Below are 23,912 nucleotides of genomic sequence, written 5' to 3' on the forward strand. Positions count from 1 at the left end.
AAGTGGGCAGGCATCATGAGACTGGAGATTCAACATTTGAATTCCTTTGAGGAATTTGTTCTTCATCTTGTTAAACACCAATTTCCCCTACTCCCTCTCTCTCTCTCTGGCTTTGGTCTGTCTTTTTCTCTTAAATCTGAGTGAATCACAAAAAAGAAACAAAGAAAAAAAAATGTTCCTCCTGAAACACCCATAATGCACTCATTCTGGTACATTAGATTGTTGAAATATTCTTTCATCTTCAACCCAAACCATTCCCTCTGCCCCCCCACCCACAAACACATAAACCAACTGTTGTTGTTTTACCCTCCAGGACTATTTTCTCTGCTGTGTACAAAAATAAAGGCTGATAGTAAAAGGTAAGCCCCCTGTGATTTTAATACATTACATTAAACTAGGCGCTCATTTGCAAGCCAATGATAAATAATTAGCATAATTGCCACTTTTTGCAAAATCCTTCCTTTGTCAGCTACAATGGGGTTACATTAGAAGGGAAAATGCTTGTCATCCCCTAACCTGCTGCTTTCATTTTAACATCATGTCTTTTAACAGCAACGACTGGGCCAGCATAATAACTACACAAAAACAATGACCACTTAGTAAATCCAAAAGGTTATTATGCACAGTGAAAATAAAGTTATTTCAGAAGGGACTCCCGCTACAGTGAATAATGCTGCAGATTAATAACAAAAATGAGCAGTTTTCCCCCTCATCAGCATTAATCACAATGTGGGGCATTATAAGAGAGGAGCAGCCTAATCCTACAAATGCTGGGAAGTAACAATTACAGACAGGGATTGTTATTTTTTTTTCAATATTTCAATACTCCTTATTAATCCGAGTCAATATGAAAATCACTGTTGATACTGTTCTATGGACAAAATATCAATTAAGTAATTACATTTACTGAAATTACTGTAATTCGGTTGTGTTTTTGGGTAGTTGAAATCAGTACTTTTAATACTTGAGTAACGTTTAACCACAGTAGCTGTACTTTTACTTGAGTTCAATATTCTTGTACTTTTTCCATATGTCCACATCACTTCTGGAAACAGCTGTTGTTCTCCGCTATGCCCTTTTGAGTGTTAAGATGTGTTTTGTATGTGTCTAGTTGTTTTTAGGTGTTCCTGTTGTACAGCAATCCCTGCAGGGGTTCATTAGCTCATGATTTAATGTCTGTTGCTGTTTTTGATGTGAGACACACATTTGTACCATGAGCGATGTTATCAACTGAGTCAGAGTTCCCACCTGATGCCTTGCAATGAGGTCGACTCTCTGCTTTGTTCTGCAGAAGAGACCAATCTTGCCAGAGAATTTCAAGAGTTACTGCAGCTCTGTTGTATGTAAAATATTAAACACTCATAAAAGTGCAGTCCAGCTATATGTAGTGTAAGACCAGTGGTTCCCAACCTTTTTTTCCTCAGGGTCCCCCACTCATATCTAAGAAAAGCTAATGAAGGAAAGCGATAAGGGTCTGATTGATACAGAAATACTCAAGATTTTAGTCAGAATCTTCAGAGTATCATTATCATTGTAGACATTCTTTATCCAATCACTGTTTTTAGTTTGGTGACTGTTATGAATTTATGACTTTAAAAACTCCTTATTCTTGAGATTATAATGTCAAAATGTACAACTTTTAAACTTGGCAATTTCCTCTTGTATTATTATTTATTTACAGCTTTTTAATCTCACACATTCTGAGTTTGGTTTCCAGTAAATACATGACTTTATAACCCCGCAAATTTCTTTTTCTTTTTTCTTTTTTACTCAAAAATTTCAACTTTCCCCTCAAAAATCAAAGATCCTCTTACTTTTTAACATTTTTTTCAGGTGGCCCTAGTACGCCATCTCACATTATGTTTCTAATCACGACCTTAGAGCCTACAGAACCCTGCGCCCCCCTGGGACCCTTAAACAGTGTCCCAACATTTTTGAATGGAGGTTTGTAGCTCTAGTCATTGCAGGTGCTGCAGCCCTAACTTAACCGGAAATACAGAGTTAAGTAAATCTGGGATAGTTCTGTCAAAGAACAAAAAAGTCCTGAAACTGAGACAAATTAAAGTCATTTATCTGTAAATAATGGTCGTTTTGATTTGGCATGGGTTGCTGTCAACACACCTTCAAAAGTGTTTGGTTAAAAGCTGGAAAACAGTCAACATAAGTACAATTACCTGCAAATACAATTTTACAGCTGATTTACTTGTTTTACGCCTGTTGAGCCTGTGCAAAATGGCCACAATTTATACCAGCAGAGATGATTTTTACTTTCACACATTCAGCTTGATTATTATTTTCAATTTTCTCTCGTTATTGGGTTGTGAGCTGACCCTGAAGATGGACAAACAACTGTCAGGGGTCCACCAGGGCTTAAATCACTACCACTGTCACAGGGGAATAAAACAGCCAAGGAATCTTTTGATGACTACAGAGTTCAAACACATGTTGCACACCAATGCAGTCACACTGAAATGTGGAGCATGTGTTTTTAGTCTCTTTACATAACTAGCATATTCACAGTTTGATGAGTCAATAATTTTCTTGCCTTCTTTGCTGTTTTCTCTTTGAGTCATGTTTAAAAAGAGACAGATGCAGCGATCAGGCTGTAGCAGCACCACTTGGCTGCTCCAGCAGATCTGACAGGCACCTAAACGTGCACCCTGCAGTGTTTCACTAAAGCACACAGCCACTGGCTTGCTTTCCTGTCCCTTGTCTTTGTGCCCATTCCTGGGCGCGGTCTGCTGTCCAGTTTGGTGCCAATAATCTACCCCTTGCTGCTAACAGTTAAACGGGATGGCTCTGGTCCATGCCAGCCCCTCTGCCCCGTATGTTCAGTAATGTGCCAAATAATTTCCCTTAGCTAACAGCTAAATATTATCAGGGACATTTTCTTGCCCAGATCTGTTCTCATCAGTTTGTTGGTACACTCAGATGAGTAACTAATACAGACTCAAAACTTTAGGATTCATCAGCTTCAATCCCTGGAATATAGACTGCCTATAAAATATATTCACCCCCTTTTATGGTTGTTATAAATCAAGCGTGGCTCTTTAGTTTTTTGGGGTTTTTTTTCTCAAAAAAGGAGCTCTTTCATGTCAAAGTGCAGGCAGATTGTCAACTTAATAAAAACATGTAATGTAAAATAAGTGATTGCATCAATATTCACTCCCTTTAGAAATGACTGACCCAGTTCAACAGAGGCCCAGCCAACTGGTGCAAGTAGTCTCATTATAGGTGAAATGGGAATCTCCTGAGTGCAGTAAATGTGTCTCAAGTGACTATAGTACAAAGACTCCTGTGTCTGGAAGATCCAGTCACTGGTTAATCAGGATTCCTGGCTACCATTACACCATGAGGACAAAAGAACACTCCAAGCAACTCAGAGAAAAGGTTATTAAAGTATAAGTCGCCATGCTCTAAGGTTCAGTTAAATCCATCATCAAGAAATGAAGGAATATGGCACATATGTAAATCTGGCCGTCCTCACAAACTGAGTAGGCGTGCAAGGAGGAGACTTGTAAAAGAGGCCACTAATGACTACTCTGCAGGAGATATAAGCTTCAGCAGACGAGAAGAGTTCTCATCGTTCTCAAGTATCACCTGACCACTGTGACATGTCCTTATATGCTGTTCTTCCTAGGCATGGTCAGCCTGACGGACCTGACAGGCTGACCACACCCCCCACCGCCCGATGGTCTCTGGAAGAGAGAGTCCCAGGTGTGGGAGAGCATGAACGCTCCCTGGTCCCGGTTGACAAGGTTTTTCCCCTACTTCCTGATTTCAGTGGCCTCTTTATATACATCTTCTTCTTCTTTTTATAAATCTATAAAATCTTAATCCAGCATTTGTGTTTGTTGTTCTCTGATCCAATGATCCTTGCGTTGTCCCAGTCCATTATGTTTTTTTCTTTTGCAGTGGTCTGATATTGCTGATTTGAGGTTTTCCTGTTCGGCCTTTTCTCTGTTATTGTGAGTCATCCTGCTGTTTCATTCTTGCAAAAAAAAATAAATAAATAAATAAAACACAAGATAAATATTCAGAATAATAAGACAAAATGAATTTGCTTGACCTATTACGCAGGAAAGACCCTTCATACAACTACTGTTGCCTTTTTTCTTCACCAGTCAAAGCTTTATGGGAGAGAGCCACTCCAACGTCAAGTGGGAGAAAGTTCTTTGGTCGGATGAGACCAAACTGGTGCTTTTCGGCCATCAGACAAGATACCAAACACTGGCATCATCACAAACACACCATCCATACTGTGAAGCACAGTAGTGGCAGCATCATGCTGTGGGGATTCTTCTCAGCAGCCAGCCCTGGAAGGCTTGTAATGGTGGAGGGGGAAATTAATTCTGAAAAAATACTTGAGGACAATCTTGTTCAATGTGCAAGAAAACTATAACTTGGAAGAACGGGGTTAAGACTTTTTATAGGCACTGTATTTTTTCTAAGACCTAGGCACATCCCTGGCAAAAGTTCATCAATGGTACTGTCATAGTTCTGCTCCCACTAACCAACCAGTGATTTCTTTCTTGTGCTGCAGTAAGATGTAATGTTGATGTAGTGATGATACACTATCAGGAGTCCATGCATCGTGTTGTATTTCAAAGTTGACCGAATGCTCTGCACATTTCTGATGTTTTGATTCTCCATATGATATGATGCATTTCAGCAGGACAGATTGCATGGAACACACCAAACACTCTGCATATGGCCAAAATACTCTGGTGAATGTGGTCTAAATCACTAGCATGCAGAGCTCAACTACCACCAAACCAAAGCTGCACCAAGCCCTTCCTCCGGGCCTGTGGAGACAGATTGGTGGTGATGGCAGTAGAAAGGTTGCTGCTGGTGAGTGAAAACACATGTGAGTGTGTTGTCTGCGTGTGTTGTCTGTGTGTGAGATGGTCTGAGGCAGCGATGCTGGTCAGCTTCTCTAATAGCACTGACAGATGGGGCAGATTTGATCTAAAAGTGCTCCTAATCTCTGTCTCTTACCGGGGTGAAATGGGACAAAGTGGTCAGGACAACCTCCAGTCATTGCCTGGAAAGCTGCTGGAAAGACAGAGTTTGGAGCTTTTTGTCAGATTTCTTTTAACACCCAGACATTTACAGAGTAGAACAAAGTCTGCCGACTCTGGTTAATGTTTTGTTTTTTTTTTTCTGTGTGAACAAAGTGACTGCTTTAGAGTGTTTAGAGGAAGTCAAGGAAGAACAAGAAGTCCAGGAAGAAAACAGTTGGATATTACTGTTAGTCAGATGGAGCAGAACTCATAATACTGAGCCTGTGGACATAAGTAATTGGACATACCTGTTAATTATTGAATTCAGTTTTTTTAATCAGATCCATTGCCACAGGTGTATAAAATCAAGCACATTTTCTTCATTCCCAAACATTTGTGATGCAAAAGTGGTCGTTCTGAAGAGCTCTGTGACTTCTGGTACTGTGATGGATGCAACCTTTGCAATAAGATGGTTTGTAAGATTACTTCCCTGCTGGATATTCCAGTCAGCTTGATATTATTAGAAAGTGGAAGCTTTTAGGAACAACAGCTAATCAGAAAGAGAAAGACCACTTAAAAACACAGAGCAGGGTCAATGACTGCAAAGGTGCATGGTGGGTGAAAGTCACCAAAACTCTGCTGATTTAAATAGATGCAGATTTCTTCATGTAGGTGACTTGTTTTACATTACAATCACATATTTCTGGGTCTACATCATGTCTTCAACACATACACATATCGATCTTTTTTTTTTCTTTTTTTGAGGATTTTATTTTCTAATTCATACTTAATGTTTAATATGTGTCTGGCTAAGGAGGGGCTTTGCCCCGGCGCCCTCTATTGGCCAGCCACAACTATACTTAGGCCAGTGTATTAACCCTGTTTTAGTCCCCAAAATGAAGTCCCTCTTATAGTGACCAGTCAGTACTATTAGGACTACACTGGAAACCACCCTAACACAGAGCTGATCCTGCTCAACAGCTCATGAGACTGCTGACTCGTCCGTGACTCGTCATGGGGTGGGGTCATTAAAACCATCAGACAGGAGGAATCCATCTCAGAGGATGAACAGGCTCACCGTCTCAGATCTGACAACCTCCCAACAAGGTCTGGAAAACAGTCAGGCTAAGCCTCAGCTAAAGCCTTTCCTGCACTTCACTACGCTTGTATCAGCCTTGTTGACTGACGTGGCGGAAACCGAAACAAAGCCAATGCGTCATTGGTTATCATCGTGCTGCAGTGAAAGAGAGGTAATTTATGAGTGTGGTATAAAAGCCATTGACTGTTCAGTCGATGACAAGAACACAGTGGCCTTGAGGCTCATCCAGAATAATTGTCCCATCATTAAAGTGGAATTTTTGAGTTTTTGTCAGCTTTTCAACCTGTCTGAGACACTTGAGAGATTCTTACTTAGTCTGTACATTACGGTGTGAGGATGGAAATTTATCCATCATGTAATAAAAGAAAATAATATAGCTGTCAAGAGTGAACTACCCTTAAAGTAAAAAAAAACTACTGTAAAAACTCCCCTTGCTATTTTAAATGTTTGAAATTGAGAGGCAGAAGTTGACAGCTCAGACTGGCTGTCTCTCTAGCCGGACCAGCCAGCTTTTGCTTTCACCAAACAACAAAAATATTATCCTCCTGCTGCTTTTGATACAGCTATGTCAATAATTCATAGAGGCACTCCATTCTTTTCCTCAACGTTACTCTCATCCCAGGTTCACAATAGGAGCAGGGCTACCGCAGCTCTGATGCATTCTTAATACTATTTATGAGTTTTCTGTGACAGCCGTGTCAGTGTGAGGCCAGCAGACCGGGGTCGGCTACCAGGTCCTGGAAAACTCTACACACCTTTTTTTTCTCCCCTCAGCTATCCTCACCTTAGCTATTTTTGACTTCTTCTTGTCAAAAAAAGTTTCTTTTCTCAGGTCAATACTCTATTGAATAGTTTGAACAGTTAAAGTCAGCTACCCATTCCCTTTTCAAATATGCATGTAGGCTGTTAAAACATCTGTATTCTGTCTATAAGCATACATGCTATGTGTTTTACCCTTTTATTGATATTATAAATCAATCATGGGCAATATATTTTGGCTTTTTTCACAAAAAACCTACTTTAATATCAAAGTCATAATTATATTGACAACATAATATCAATTAAATAAAATATATGATGTGAAATAAATGAGTGCATAAATATGTACCCCCTTCATGTCAGTATTTAGGACCCTTGGCCACAATCACAGCATTGAGTCTGGTACATCTTAACACTGCATTTTTACTCCAGTCTTCTTCGCAAAATTACTCAAACTCTGTCAGGTTGCATGGGAGCAGGTATCCTTTTTAAGTCCAGACACAAATTCTCTATTGGACTGAGGTGCGGGCTTTGACTTGGCAACTCCAGAACATTCACCTTGTTATCATTAAAAAATTTCTTTAGCGTTTGCTGTCTGCTTCGGGTTATTGTCTAGCTGGAAAATAAATCTCCTCCCAAGCCATAGTTCTCTTGCAGACTTGAATAAGACTTTCCTACACATTTTTTATATTTTTCTGCTTTCATTTTACCCTCTACCCGCTATGAGTCTGCCAAGGCCGGCTGCTGAGAAGCATCCCTACAGCATGATGCTGGCACCAGTGTTTGGTGTCCAGCAAGCATAACGTCTCTTCTGATGGTCAAAAAGCACTATTTTGGTCTCATCAGACCAAAGAACTGTCTTCCACTTGACCATGGATTCTCCAGCATGTCTTTTGGTGAACACTAGTTGAGATTTACTGGTGTCTCTCTCTTTCCACATGCCTTTTGGCGACCTCTCTGACAAGTCTCCTTCCTGCGTGATCACCTGGTTTGTGAGGACAGCCTGATTTTCAGGCAAATCTACACCTGTGCCACATTCCTTCTGTTTCTTGATGATGGATTTAATGTATCCAGATCCAAATTCGAAGATTTCAAACCTTCACATACATGCATCAAGTTGATGCAGCAGTTGATGCTGCAGTACATGGTTGATGCCATCAACCATGTACTGCTGTTTATGATGCTTTAATGCATGTGCATCAATGAGTCCTTCTGTGTTTTGAATTTTGTATATCTTTCAAGGCATTTGCAAGTCTGTTTTTGTGAGTGTTGTGTTATTTACAAGATGTCTGCTTCATGTTTCACAGCGTATGTGCCTTGGGGGGGTGGTTGAAGTGCTGTACGTGTTTGCTTGCACACATGATGTGTGTGTCCTTGCTGCTGTATGCAGGAGATGGGCTGTAATAAGAGTTTTAAGGGCCTCCTTCAGGCAGTCACATCAAAATGCAAATGGAGGGGCAGCCATTTCCAGTCCAAGACTCAATGCTCTGATGTATTCTGACCAATTGTGCTGTTGTGAGAGGATCTGTTTGTGTCTGTAGAGCTCCTGCAGCTATAACATTTAAACTGGTGCATCAAGCTTTGGCCACAATTTCATTTTGCTTTATTGTATAATTCTGTTAAATTGCTGAAACAGCTTTGTGTGTAGCTTCTGTTTAAAGCTGTAAAAGGAAAACCGAAACCTGGTTTTCTACCAGTGTTTATACCAATCATCTTCAGTAAACCCTAAACCTGACAATATATGTCAGTACTGAGAGGTGAGGGGCCTTTTTAAGGGCCACAATACATATAAAAAATAGACTCTTATTTATCTGCTTTGTTATTATTGCATTTTCTTACCCGGCATGGCGGCCCCCCTTTCTCTTCTTTATGTCAACAAATCCCTCCAGCAGATAAAGACAAACAATGCAGAGAAATGGAGAGTTAAAGACACTCTTGATTGTTTTTACTTAATGTAAGAGGTGATCATTTAGCATTATTAACACCCACAGCTCTTGATCTCTTGCGTTAAGCTGCAAAATCTGTTTTTTCTTTTGCAGTGAAGAAGTTAAAGAATACATTCAAATGCATCTTGTTTGCTTGCTTAAGCCATAAACTCTGCATGAATAAATAATAATAACTTTATTTATATAGCACTTTTAAAAACAGTTGTTTACAAAGTGCTTTACACACCACAAGAGCAAAAACCCAGGGAAAAATAAATATCAACTCTGACAACAGTCAGAGCAGAAGAGGAGCTGTGTGTTCAAACAAGAAGGGAAGGACATAATGTGAATACAAAGAAAAAATAACAAAAATGAAAGAAATGAAAATGACACAAGTAGATCTAGAATGGCAGTTAGAGTAGTAGATTATAAAATCTAAAATATAATGGAGTCAGTGAAAGATATTATAAATCCTATGATAATATGAATGATATTGTAGGATGTGGAAGAAGGAGAGAGTTGAATACATATATTCCAACAAACAACCAATCAAATACATGAAGATGACGACATCACATCAGTGGGGATAAAACAAAGATAAGATTAAGACAAGAAGAAACAAGGACAGGTAAGTAAAATGTAGCTAAGTAAACACAAGATAATAAAAAAGGTGTAAAATTAAAAAAATAATAAGAGTAAGAGAGTAAATAAAAGGGAAGAAATAAAACAGATAAATGGTTAAAAGGGACATCACATAAAAGCAAGTCTATAAAAGTGGGTTTTAAGATGTGATTTAAAAGATATCACCAAATCTGCCAGTCTTATCTCCTTGGGCAGGTCGTTCCAAAGTCAAGGGGCCCTGACAGTGAATGCCCTGTCTCCTTTAGGTTTCAGCCTCGACTTTGGAATGACCAGGAAGGCCCTATCCAAGGATCTAAGACTGCGCGTTGGCAGTCGCAGGTAAGCGAGGATAGGGGTGATGTGATGTCTGCTGTGGTCTGGACTAGTTGGAGGCGGGAGAGGGATTTATTTGTGATACTGGAAAGGAGTGAGTTGCAGTAGTCCAGGTGAGAGAAGATAAATGAATGGATAACGTTTTCAAGGTCAGCAGGGGGCAGTATGATTTAGATTTGGATATGGATCTGATTTGGATAAAGCATGACTGGACTATTTTCTTGATGCGTGGTTTGAATGTGAGGTCTGAATCAAAAGTAACTCCTAGATTTCTTGCAGTTTGCGTGATGTTTGATGAGTGGACCGAGAAAACTATTAATCAGGGTGGTGTTTGGATTCGGATAATTGAAGAGTATGATTTCTGATTTTGATTCATTTAACTGTAAGAAATTTTTTGCTATCCAACACTTGATATCTCTGAAACAGCTAAAAACAGCATCTAGGCTAGTAAAATCAAAGTAAAAAACAAAAAGAATATGCCCTCATCAGCCACTTTATTAGGTTCACGTCGCCTCATCACCTCCCAGCTCCCACAGCCAATCACAGCTCGTTCTCTTGACACTTCTCACTAATCCCTGCTTGCGTTAATGCTGCTGCACCATGCTGCTGCTGCTGGCAAAGCTTCACCTCCTCCACCCCAGCCTCCTCCTTTATAGCATCAAGCTTGTTGCACTCTCATATTCAGATTCATGCTATTATGGATTATTTCTTTAACTAATTTGATCATATTCAGGGTGCATTGTCCTTCATGTATTATGGGTGTTTCTTGCCATGCGTTCCCTGGATAGCCAAACATGCTGCTTGACTAACCCAGGGAGCATCTTTTGAGCAGAGCCTTCCCTGCCAAGTAAAACTGGTGAAATGTATGACAGGAGTGTTCCTGACTGACATATATTTTGTTACAGCCTCTGAGAACAACCTGCTCTTCCAGCAGTGACCTTCTGTGGCTTGCCCTCCTTGTGGATGGGGTCAATGATTGTCCATTACACTACAGTCAACTCAGCAGTCTTCCCCATGATGGTTGTATGTACTGAACCAGACTGAGAGAAGGAAGGCTCTGGAAACCATTGCAGGTGTTTTGAGTTCATAAGCTGATTAGGGCCTTTTCAGGACTGAAATAATAAAAAATATGGACTTCAACATAAAGACGCACCTGTATGTGCTTGTCTGTGCTTATTATGGGTTGCAAGAATTCTTTAGGATGGTAAGGTCAACAGGCCTGATGAAGACAGTCCAGTCATCTGCCTTATTAAGTGTAAGTATGTGAGAATAAACAGTCTCTAATGTTGGCTCAATAAGAGTAAGTAGTATTATGAGCCATGCTGTCTGGGTGGCATATGCATTTTTTTTATTTTATTGCAGTTTCATGCCAACATTGCCAGTTCTTGTCAAGTTAAGATAAACCGGCCATATACAGTACAGAAAAGTGAAAAACAAAAATAACAGAAAAATCTCAGACAGCTACAGCAGCTATATTTGCAAACTGTATTCACATGGCATCCCCAGCTGGACTGCTCAAGCCCCGTCTGTCTGCCTGTGTGACTCACAGACTTTAAGGTGACTAAGTTGAAAAAAATAGTGTGAAACTCAACTGTGCAGCCGAGATAGAGTAAGAAAGAGAGAGGAAAAAGGCATTGTGGGCCAAAACATGAAATATACATGTCAAAGGAAGCCTGCTTTCCTTGCTGAAATGTCAGACTTCACAGACATCTCCACTTCCAAACACACAGTTTGACATTTGTGTCTGTTTGGCTTTGGTTGGAAAACTGGTAAATACATGTATAGAGGACTTCTGCAGGCTGTCAGGTCTGAAGTAAACAGGCTGGTATTGAATATGTTAGCCTTAAATGAGAAAAGTCACAAATGTTCCTGTGTTACACAGAGTAAAAATTAGAGTAGAAACTTTCTATACCATACTGTTTTGGTTTTCAAACTTAAACGAGCATCCTGGGTGGTGTCTAGATAGAAGAAACTATAACTAATGCAAGCATATACAGTCCCTAAGGGGTGAGATTAAGGGTGTTAACTCCCTCAATTCTGAGCTGTTCCTGGACCTCCCTTGGTTTTAAGGGTTATCACTCAAAGAAAGATGGTGGCGAATGCAGGGAAGAAATCAAGCAATAAATGTAAATTTCTGTGTTAATAGAGATCTAAAAATTTTGAAAACCACTCCAATATCTTAGTTTAATGATATTTTATGGATTACTTGCCTTTTTTGTAGCGTAACACTTACTTTTATTTTTACGATCGTAAGCTGGTAACTGTGTGTGCACAAGCCTATGAGGGTGTCCGGAATTTCAATGCCTTGCCGGCTCTGCCTCAAGCCGGACGCTTATTTGTCCTCCTTTGGAGAATGTGACGCAGCATATTGTCCATTGCTCTCTTTCTCTGCACATCAGTCCAGTGTTTGTACGTTAAATATAATCCTGGTAATGTATATACAGCGTTGACCAAACATAAACTTTACCTGGCCATCACACATTAGTTATATAGTTTTGGAAATTTGTGCCATCCGTGATCAATAAAGTGCATGCGTCCACTCGCTCTCCCTCTCTCTCTCCCTATACCAGCTACACAGAAACTTTCATCATGTTATTCTGCGACCTCTCTTGTCAAACATCAACTTCTATCATTGTTTAGTTTGTGAATTTATGATAAAACTCTGTGAAGTTCCTGCGCTGATTCTGATCAGGAATTAATGATGTTGTCAAACTTCCTCGCGCAGATCAGCTGTTTTAAAATCAGATCGCAGGTGAAAATAAAGACAATGTATATTTAAAGGTGATTTAACAAAAGATAACACTGAAGCAGAAACATAGAGAGGAAGGGAAAGAAGCAAAAGAAGAGCTGCTGAGTGTGAGGGAAGGGGAGATGTGCAGGGGTGTGTGTGAGGGGGTGTAAGGGGGGCCAGATCAGCTGCTTATTTTATTTTTTATTTTGAGGAGAAGACCCCAATAGAGAGCTAATAAAGTGGGATTAATGTTATGATGAAAATAATTAACCCATAGTGACCATTTTTTTAGACAGATGGAAATTATAAATATCCTTATTAATGCAACAAGGAATATGATCATTAAAATCAATGATCATTCATCTAACCAAGAACTGTGTCTTTTAAGATAATTTTGAGTATTGTTAAGTAAGTATGTTTGGGTGATTGTGGGGGGCCTCATATCAGAGTCTGTTTAGGGCCTTTGGCCAGGGGTGGTCCTGGGTCAAATTGTCCTTCAATGAGTAGAGTATCTCAGAATCACTGTATCATGATATCATCAGTATCACTGACAAAATTGTATAGTAGTGGGGAATACGCTAGAGTCCTATTTGTTTTGATTATTCTTGCTTTACTAAGTGCTGCAAAGTGTCCTTCTTTTTGGTGCTGTGGAATTGGCCAACATAGTTACAACTGGGGTTTGGCATTAGCTAGTGGTTGTGTTATATGGTGACTTTCAGCTGAACATGTCCGTGGTTGTGGTGTTTATACATGTTATTTGGTTGAATATTAACATGTTCTCCTTCTTCGTCTTCCTTTGAATCGACAGACTACACTGTTTTGGCACATTACTGCCCTTTACAGTCTGTAATTGTAACTGCTATTAAGGGGTGTCCCATTTCTAAGTCATGAGATGGCCCTTACACTTGGTTTTGAGGGGCAGGTTAAGACTGAGGGTTGATCTTGAGGGTTAAGATTGAGGGTTAAGGGGAGAAATGGGATTGGGCCTAAAACTAGATTGAAGTGAATAAGACTTCATTTAGTTGCAAACTGACACACAGATAGCCTAGTGGTCTAAGGCGCTACATGGGCGGCCCAGGCAGCCTCCTCTATGTAATAAAGGCATGAAAGGCCAAAAATAAATTTAAAACAAATTAGTCACAAATCTTTCGCTTGCAATAACTGCATCAAGTCTGTGAGCCACTGACATCACCAAACTTTAGCATTCTTCTTCTAGGATGCTTTTTCATGCTTTCACTGCAGCCTCTTTTCGGTGTTGCTTTTTTGGAGGGTTACTCCCTTCAGTCTCCTCTTCTGTCTCAGGATTAATGAGCCCGTCCCAGAAGAAGCCATGCAAGCCTGAGCCATGACATTATCTCCACTGTGTTTCACAGATGAGCTTGTATGTTTGGGGTCATGAGCAGATCCTTTCTTCCTCCAAACTTTAGCCTTTCCATCACTTTGATAAAGGTTAATCATTGTCTCATCAGTCCAGAAAACTTTGACCCAGAATGTTTGATGTTTGATCTCTGTACTTTTAGGGAAATTTTCAGCCTGGCCTTCCTGTTCTTCTTGCTAATGAGTGGTTTGCATCTTCTGGCGTAGCCTCTGTACTTTTGTTCCTGAAGTCCTCTGTGAACAGTAGATGGTGATACATTCATTTCTGCCCTCTGGAGGCTGTTGCTGATGTCACTAACAGTGTTTTAGGGTCTTTCTTTACAGCTCTCACAATGTTTCTGTCTTCAACTTCTTCTGTTTTCCTTGGTCTACCTGTTTGACATCTGTTACAGGACATTCCCAATGGTTGTACTGGCTATGACCAATGCTTATGCAGTAGCACTGATTGATTTTCCATCTTCTCTCAGCTTCACAATCGCTTGTGTTTCATCCATAGACAGCTCTGTGGCTTTCATGTTGATTAAACCTCTGTAACTGAGTGTAGACATTCAGCACCATTTATGGTGTGAATAATCAGTTTCATTGGACACACCTGTCAGTCATATGTTCCAGTAATTTTGCTCACACGAAATATGGGTGGGTTCAAACAAATAATGATATCCTCAAAGTGGTGTATTGGATCCAGACGTAAATACCTGGAAATAAAAACTGAAATGTTGATCTATTGTCACAAATTCATCTTTTGATGTCAAACCAAAATGTTTGAAGTCTACAGCAAATATAAAGGAATTGGGCCAACTGTTCCAGTACTTTTGGAAAGGGACTGTAAATGCAAAAGTTACATTTTATAACAGCAGTGTCTATTCTTAACCTTTTTTTTTTCATATTCATCTGCATCTTCCACATGGAAAGAACCTACCTACTGTATTTGTGCACATTGGTGTCAGAGAATCAGGCAAAAGTACTGGCTCACCTATGGAAACCCAAACCTAAAATCATAACAGAAAAGTTTGTATTATAGGCCTACTGTGCCTAATAATATATTTTGCTCTGGTTGCTATTGTTCTATTGATTTGTTATTTGTCAACAAGCTTTTCTACATAGTTAGACTTCAAAATTTGAATTTGATATTTGATATAACAACATTAAAAACAACTCCTTACAGCACACTGACAGACTCTCATACCACAAAACTTCTTACCTGACAGATGTTATACTTTACAACTGATTGTGAGATAAAAAAGAACCTAAGTCTTGTATGACTTGTTCAGAGTAACAAAGAAATGTCTTCAAAAGTGCACTCTGACTCTCACCACCAGGCACTGAGTGGAAAATGAAAATAATTGAGACTACTTCTTGGAACTACTTAGAGACATGCCTCAGAAAGCACCTTAAAGATTTCTGACAATAGCAAGTCAAATACAGAACATGAGAAGAAATCAGGTGTTCCTTCAGGAAAAGTAATTTTTGGTAAACCTTATTGCAAAACCTTAGAGACCCCCCGATGACCTGATTGGCTATCATTGCATGAAAATAGCATCTGGAAATTACTCCCTCTTTCATGTATTTTTCCTTGACAGCATAATAGCCCTTGTCAGAGTCTTTGTAAATGTTCTCAGTACTCTTCAGTTATTTCCTGTCTTCAAACTGAGCTCAGTCTTGGAGGGTGTGAGCTTCTGATGCTAACGGTCCTGTAGTCCATTCAAAGAGTCCGTTTTGGTCAGGAAGGTTCCTGACTCAATGAAAAGACCCACCAGTAAGTGTTCAACATAGTCAGAGCTGCTGGAAGCCTACAAAAGATAAATGAGCTTCACTGCTTCCCGTGGTTTCTCCTTATAGATACACTGGACCTTTCTTCAGGAAAGGAGAGAAGACAATATGACTGAAATTCCTTTAGAAACTTTTATTCAAATGATTCATGTGGATATATGTAGAGGATGAGCACAGGAATATTCTATATTCTTATATTACTAATTTAAAATATTAAAGATATTAAATAATATCCCTAAGATTATGTGATATAATTAAGAGCACTATTTTATGCAGCAAAATGCTTAAATATGCAAGAACTTACAAGATATGACTTAGTATATACAGTGCATTCAGAAAGAATTCTGACCCCCTTCACTATTTTCAGTTTTCTGATGCTACAGATGAAAAAAAAAGCATTTTTATTCTCATTAATCTACACTCAGTACCACATCATGATATCGTGGAAACATAATCTTAAAGGTCACATATTTGACCCCTTTAAGACAATTCTATACTGGTCCCAGAGGTCTCCAAAACATGTCTGTGAAGTTTGTTGCTGAAAAAACACTCTTCTATTGGATTTTTGTATGTCTATAAACCCCTCTGTTTCACCCCTGCTCAGAACCAGCTGTTTCTGTGAGTGTGGCTTTCAATGTTAATGAGCTGTCTGACTCTACCCCAGACCCCGCTGGCAGCCGAGGGGAGGCTCTCCTGACCCAGCAAGGAGGGCCAAGTGAACCTGGGGGTGGAGCTGACTCCCCACATGACATCACGAGGGGAAAATCTGAGAACAGCTTGTTTCTTTTGTTCAAAATAAAGATAAGACTAATCACTCATGATGGGCCATGTGGTCTTCTCCTCAGGTGACACACTGAGGTAAAACTGTTTTGTTTTGTAATGAAAAAAAAATCAAATTGGGACATTCTACATGACCCCCCTCTCCTTTTACTATAATGTCCTCTTAACTGTGAAGCTTTATCTCCAGTGTTACCCCTTTATTCTTATGGAATATCGGTATGTTCCTGCTCACTTGTTTATGTGTTTAATTTTGCAAATTCAAGGATTTTTATTGTCCCCCTAGACACCATGTGCGGGTTTGGTTCTTAAAGTTATGACTTCAAAACAACTTTATTCCATACTTATAACCCACAAACAGAAAGCTTACAATTAAAATGATTCTTCCAATAACTTCTTCATTTCTTCGCACTACCAATCAAAACGTTTTGTCCCAGTAATAAAACACAGCCAGATGTTCTTCATCGTTGTGGAGACTTCATATGAAATTCAGGCCCCATTAAAAAAAGCCCTTGTACCACAGCCTGCCCTCACAGAGCTACAGGCCCATGCATGACTGAAACTTTATTGACTTTGTGGCTTATTTCATCTGTATTATGTATTTAGTTGCATGTGCCCGACCGGCTATAAAGTTGGAATCATAGTGATGTAGAGACAGTGATTCTGTAAGTTGTTTCATTCAGTTCAAGGCTTCTCCCCAGGCTACTCACAGAGCTACTTATGAGTATTATTTTTGGATGAGGGCTAAAGTCAAGAACATAAGTCTCCAGTGTGCCATTAGAGCTAAACAGATTACATTAAAGACTGTACTATTATTGCCTGCAGCTGGGTTATCTGTGGATGTTTGAATGGGGAATAAGGCAAATCCCTCTACCAAGAGGGGAGTAGCCTATATGCACCTGGGTAAATGCACCATCATACATCTGCACAAAATATAATGAATGAAAAACATGCAGTGTTTTATTTATCATAATAATATAAAGAAAACATCTTTGCAGAGCTCTTTAATTGAGAAAATATTCCCATTGCCCCCACTTTGTTTTGACCCTACTCATGCCAAATGTATAGCTCACTAAATATCATGTAGACTTCTCAGGAAACTCTAAAATGAAGATTTTTTTCTTGATAATGACTAAAATGAGAGAAATTTCAAAGTGGCTGCATAGTAATTCAAAGTTATCTGAAAGAGTGGAAACCAGAACTTAAGCTATTATTCTTGTTATAATTTCTTGAGAGCTGTATTTCATTCTCTCTTTTCCATCTGTGTTTAAAGTCTGGAGAAAGAACCCACTGTACATGTATTTTAAATGTGTGTGAGCCAAGGTTTCACAGGCATTAATGTGTTTTTCTGAGAAACCTGTCAGAAACAACTTGCATTTTCTCATAATGTGAGGCTGAAGAAAGAAGCAGAGCTATTATTCTTTACAGATCAAGAAGCCACAAATTCTGAATTTTCTTGCTTGAATAAAATGCAGCTGTGCGTGCAGGAGACATTGTTATAAGTTCAAAACCACTTTGGAATTAACAATATGGGGAACATAGTGTTCGGCTTCTTATCATGTCAAAGCCATTCATTCTCACATTGTCACAGTGCAAAGTTAAATGTTTTGCCAAAAGAGAAAGAGAGAAAGGACACATCTTCTTTTATTTAAGAAATGAGTGAGTTCGGGAATTTTCTCGGAAAAGTTTTCAGCTACTTTGATGTTGCCCTCCTTTTACTTGAAACAAACTTAATAGTGACCATTGATTAGAGTTAAGGCCAAACATGACGTTAATCCTCAGGCATCACTTTAATTTACTACCCCTAACAGTCATTAAAGGGAACGTATTATGCAAAAATCACTTTTTCCGGCTTTTCTAACAAAAATATGTGCCCCTGGCCTGTCCACAGAAATCCTGAGGGTACCAGAGCTACCAAAATGTACCAAATGTTGGGTGGCTGTGGCAAAAATCCAGCTTGGATATGCCAAAGATTAGCCAAAATATTGACTTTGATACATTATTAGTTTTTGTGTAGCATCAGATTTAAAATTAACTATCCTTTCAAGTCATTAAAGAGAAAAACGTCCAAATTTCCAAAAACTGTAATAAAAATAGTATACATTCAAATTTTTCTGATGTTTTGTCAGATCTTTCGATCAACTTCAGCTCTGATCAAAACAATCAAATATTGAATAATCATCAGAATTTAAACCCTTTAAATACCAGTTTGATTACAGGAAGGTAATACTTTTTTCTGAAACAACACACAAAAAATTCATTTTCCACATAACAAATGTTTGGGGGCTGGGGGGTGTTTTTTAAAATCTGAGTCTGACTCGAGTCCAAGTTGTGTGACTTGAGTCCACACCTCTGTTAAATAGCCCCGACAGATTTGCACCTTGTGAACCGTGTTGACGTCAGTGCAGCGCTTGGAGGTGGGGATGGCTTGCTTTGGCCCTGCTCTGCACCAAGCCGCACCAGGACTATTCTGGTGCGGCTCGGTGCAGCCAAACTTGGTGATGGAAAAGCAAATTAGCATGGCTTTGTTTGGCTAGGCGCAGCCAAAAGTCATAGTGGAAAAGCACTAATAGGCTCCTAGATGTGGCCTACTCAAATAACACTGAGCCAGGAAAGAGATTAACAATTTTCTAACAGTCTGAATCCAAAATTCAGTCACACATGCAGATAAAACCAGAAGTTTACATACACTGTATAAAAAGACACAACATCTTTTTTCCTCACTGTCTAACATCAAATCGGAGGACACTTGTCCTGTTTTAGGTCAGTTAGGATTAACAAAATTATCTATATTTGCTAAGATTTGCAGGAGTTTACCTATACTCTGATTAAACAATTTATGAGAGCCCAGATGATGATGTAATGGCTTTGGAAGCTTCTGATAGGTTAACTGACAACATCTGAGTTAACTGGAGACACATCTGTGGATGTATTTTAAGGCACACCTCAAACACATTGCTTCGTAGTATGACATCAGTGGGAAATCCAAATAAATCAGCCAAGATATCAGGAAGAGAAATGTGGACCTCAATAAATCTGGTTAAACCTTGGGTACAATTTCCAGATGCCTGAAGGTGCCACATTTAATCTGTTTTATCTGCCCTGCTTAAAATAGCTGTCTATCACTACTGGATGCAAAGCTACAATCCAAGGTACTATGCGTACCTCTTCCCCAGTAAACATACAGCTCCAATAAACCCTCAGTTATCTGGGAGTAAAGCAGCTTGTCATTCTGAATAGGATTCTTCAAAGCTTATTCAGTTTTAATTGGGCCATGACAAATTTAAGAAATATTTATCAGCTGTAATACCACTTTAATTTTCCTCATTAGTCAGTGAAGTTTGTGAAGCTCTAACACTATCTTGAGATAATCAAATGTATAAACTCCTTTCTATAAAAACATTTAATTGTCAGAGAGGTGCATTAAGTTTCATTATAAATTAAAGACAACTAATAAGAATGATTTGATGCCAATGCAGTTTCAGGTTTAAGCTGTTTTCACAGGGAAGATGACTGTTGTGATGCAGCACAGAGTAAAGCATAGTTGCTTCCCAATGATCCTAGGCCCATTCTGGGTGTGTCAGTATCACCTACTTTGCCAGACAATAGGTGCAAAGCACCTGCAATAGGGGAGGGCTACGGGATGATGTTGTCGTGGCCAAGTGGATATGCCATGGAATTGAAATCCATTGGGGTTTCCCTGCGCAGACTGGAGTCCTGCCGACAACGCAGATTTTGAAGTTGTGTCTGTCAGACAGGGGAGGTTTGATCCTGAGGAGCAGACGAGTTGCTCGCAAAGGAATTCGGAATAAAATTCCCATGCAGTTACAAAGCCATGCCCACATCTACCCACGTCACTCTCCAGACTTTACCTCGCCTCCAACTTGGTGTGCTGTAATATATATCTCCCGTCTCAGATGGGCCACGAATCTCACACGTTGACCTTGTCCAAATTGTCTATGGTCAGCAACGACACTGCCGGTAGTCCCGGGCAAGGTCAGCTCCAGCTGAGAGATAGGCAGTTGTGTTGGCCTTGCTCTTCTGTTCAAGCCCTTGTGCAGTGGGGATGTAGCTCAGTGGTAGAGTGCATGCTTTGCATGTATGAAGCCCTGGGTTCAGTCCCCGGCATCTCCATTGTAATGGCTGCACATGTGTCTCTAGACTTGGCATGTGTGTCAAGTTAGCAACCACAGGTCCTTCCATTGTCAACAAGTTATTCATCAGCTGCACACACAACTGCTTATGTCGTTATTGCTTTTGTACCCTCTCTGTCACTGCTACGTACTTTATACATATTTGACAGTGTCTGCTGAAGGAAATACAGGCCGTGACACACTTGGCTTATTTGAAAAAGTTATTTGTCACATCAAAGAGTCATGGCTGGTTACCACGAAAAATCTAACAGATCTATATGTAGTGGTTGTTGTGGCCGAGTGGTTAAGGCGATGGACTAGAAATCCATTGGGGTCTCCCCGCGCAGGTTCGAATCCTGCCAACAACGTTTGAGTCTTTAAAGCTATCCCAGAAAGAAGTTCCCAGATGACAGAGCCCCGGGAGCTGCGATGTACAGGGCTGTGTGTTGTTTGGGTTTTTTTTTTTTTTTCTGGTGCTAAATGGATTATACAGTGCTGGTGCCTAAACTGCACCTGAATCAAGGCTTTTGAGAGGAAAAAAGTGTGATGAAAGTCAGCAGGAGCATAAAAGCTGTCTGCGTATCATAAATGATTTGTGGAAATATCTTTTTAAGGTGCCAGTCAAACATGGGATAAGAAAAGGAAGACCAGTGTATAAAAAAAAAAAAAAACCCATGCAGGTACAAACATCTCCCCTTATTTATCCTGTCATCTTGGATAGAAATATCCTAAAGAGGATAAAGTGTGTTTTCCTATGATGATTTCTTAATTTCTTGAGATCTTAAAAAAATATATAGAATTTTTTTAATTTAAATAAAATGTTATATGGCCTATGTAAGTTTCGTCCAGTTTCCATTTTTCATTTAAAAAGTCGATGGTGGGTCTTATAGCAGTTGAAATCCACTGTTTTAAACTGCCAACGACGACCATCTTCTTGGATTCACATCTAACATGCTGCTCAGAGGATGAAATGGGCCGTGCTGTATGGATACCACAGTTTTTTAGTGACAGCAGGCGTTCTTTTAACTCTACTCCATGATGCATACCTAGTTCTCAGGCACAGCAACCATTAACTGTGCTCGAGACCACCTCTATAAGCAGACTGGGGCACAAAGCTTGGACATGGTTATGTTCACACTGAGCGAATACAACCAGACTTTGGGGTCAGGTACACTTGATGTTACTCTAAGGCTTTGGCACATTTATTTTTCAGCTTGTTGACATTCACTTCACTGGCCTTTTTTAATCATGTATCAATAAACAGTGTTTAAAAACTCTACAAGAGACTGGACTGACTTTATACTTGAATTTATTGAAATTCTCCACCCTCCTGTTTCATTGTTATTCTAGTCCCAGAGCGACTTCAGCCTATACTGTATGTCACTGTGGTTTATGTGTGAGAGTGAGAGTGTGTAAGGAGGGACAGAAGGCGGTAAGCTATAGAGGCGAATGAGTTCAGCTCAGTTCTCCACGACTGAGGGGTGAGCTCTCTGTGGCTGTAGCTCTCAGCAGCATACAGATCAGAAACGGCACACTCACTAGACTGGATGGAAATGTAGACACAGTCCCTTGCTCGCTCAGCTGAGATGTGCTTCACTTAGAGCGAAGCTGCTCCTGTGCCAGGAAGAAATAACCTGGAAACTCTGCTGCCTCAGCTGAACTTAACAGGAAGCTGTGTAGTTCAAATTCACTTCAGCTTTGTTGTATTTGAAAAGCAAAAACTTGATGGTGCAGTCACTGAGACACTAGGAGAAATTACAGAATCAAAGAGAGACTCAGTTTGTTTACATGCTGTTAGTTAAAGTGAAATCATTGTTTCAGTTTGACTAAAACTGGACTCTAAATTTCATGTACACGTCTTAGTCGAACTGAAATTACAGTCAGACTTCCTGAGATCACGTTGGCACACCTAGATAATTTAGTCTATTCACTTCAATTGGGTCCAAACTGGCCCAGGCATTCTGTATGTGCTGCATAGTCCCCATGGACTTGCAAGTTGAATCCAGGTTCAGGTTGCAGTGGCAGTAAGCATGTCAACCCAGATGTCCCTCTCCAAAGCAACACTGGAGAACCTTGACGTATCCCCAGGTCAGAAGGGATATACAGTATAATCCCACCAGTGGGTTCTGGGTCTACTTTAAGGTCTAAGGTTTAAGGTTTTTTTAAACCATCTTTAAGGTTTAAGATGCCCAAAAACATCCCTAAGATTTTAAAGTGAAGCTTCGGTTGAATGAGTCTAAGCCACGCCCACTCACGAGGAGTACCAAAAATGCTACACCCTGAATCATCTATCTGTATGTTGCTATGTTACAAGTCTCTTTCTGAAGACACCAGAGAAACAATCACATTTATGTTATGACAGACAGTTTAGAGCTAAAAATTCTCTGTTCCATTTTCCCTCCATTTCCTGATTTTGCTCTTCAAAGTAAAAGTCTTCAAGAAGGACTAGCATTGGAAGATATCTACTAAACTTTAGCATCACGATGCTAACAGACTAAAGGGACTCAGCTGTGGTTGTTTGGAGAGAGACAGTCACAGCCTGCTTCTTTTAATCACCCAGGACTAAAGACAAGTGAAATATGGATTCAAACCCCTCAGCAGATATGTTCAGGATATTCGTTCCTGCTTCGACTTTTTCAAGTGATAAATACATCACGTTCCAAATTATTATGCAAATGATATTTTTCTCTAAAATTCCTAAATAGTCTATGCAAATGACAGTCAGTATAACTTTCATGTCATCAACCGTTAGAGCATAATTCAAATTTTATTGAACAACGATAATGGAAACTTTTTATCAAGAAAAGAAAAACTTAAAAAGCACTTTTCCAAATTATTATGCACAACAGAGTTTTAAAACATTTTAAAAGTTGTAAAGAACCGAAAATGGTCATTTGTTAAATTAGTAGCATTAGGAGGTCATATTTACTGAAATCAAAAGCTATTTCAATCAGAAACATCTTAACAGGCAAAGTACATGTTAACATAGGAGCCCTTCTTTGATATCACCTTCACAATCCTTGCATCCATTGAACTTGTGAGTTTTTGGAGAGTTTCTGCTTGAATTTCTTTGCGAGATGTCAGAATATCCTCCCAGAGCTGCATTCTTGATGTGAACAGCCTCCCACCCTCATAGATCTTTAGCTTGAGGATGCTCCAGGTTCTTACCATGAGTTTCTCTCCTTTTATGCCCATAGCAGCCAATGACACAGAGGTATTCTTTGCAGCATGAGATGGTTCATTGTCATGCATGAAGATATTTTAGGACAGAAGGCACTGCTCTTCTTTTTGTATCATGGGAGACAGAGGTCAGTCAGAAACTCTATATACTTTGCCGAGGTCATTTTCACACCTTCAGGGACCCTAAAGGGGCCTACCAGCTCT

At 39.7% G+C, this 23,912-nt stretch overlaps 2 non-coding genes across 2 annotated transcripts; both read left to right on the top strand.

Annotated features, from left to right (window-relative positions):
• Positions 1-20,457: 20,457 nt before the first annotated feature.
• Positions 20,458-20,529, top strand: trnaa-ugc. The gene has a single exon. It is a non-coding gene; the product is annotated as a tRNA-Ala (tRNA).
• Positions 20,530-20,814: 285 nt separating this feature from the next.
• Positions 20,815-20,896, top strand: trnas-aga. Its single transcript has one exon. It is a non-coding gene; the product is annotated as a tRNA-Ser (tRNA).
• Positions 20,897-23,912: the final 3,016 nt, after the last annotated feature.

Source organism: Cheilinus undulatus, linkage group 19 (genome assembly GCF_018320785.1).
Source record: "Cheilinus undulatus linkage group 19, ASM1832078v1, whole genome shotgun sequence".
NCBI lineage: Eukaryota > Metazoa > Chordata > Actinopteri > Labriformes > Labridae > Cheilinus > Cheilinus undulatus.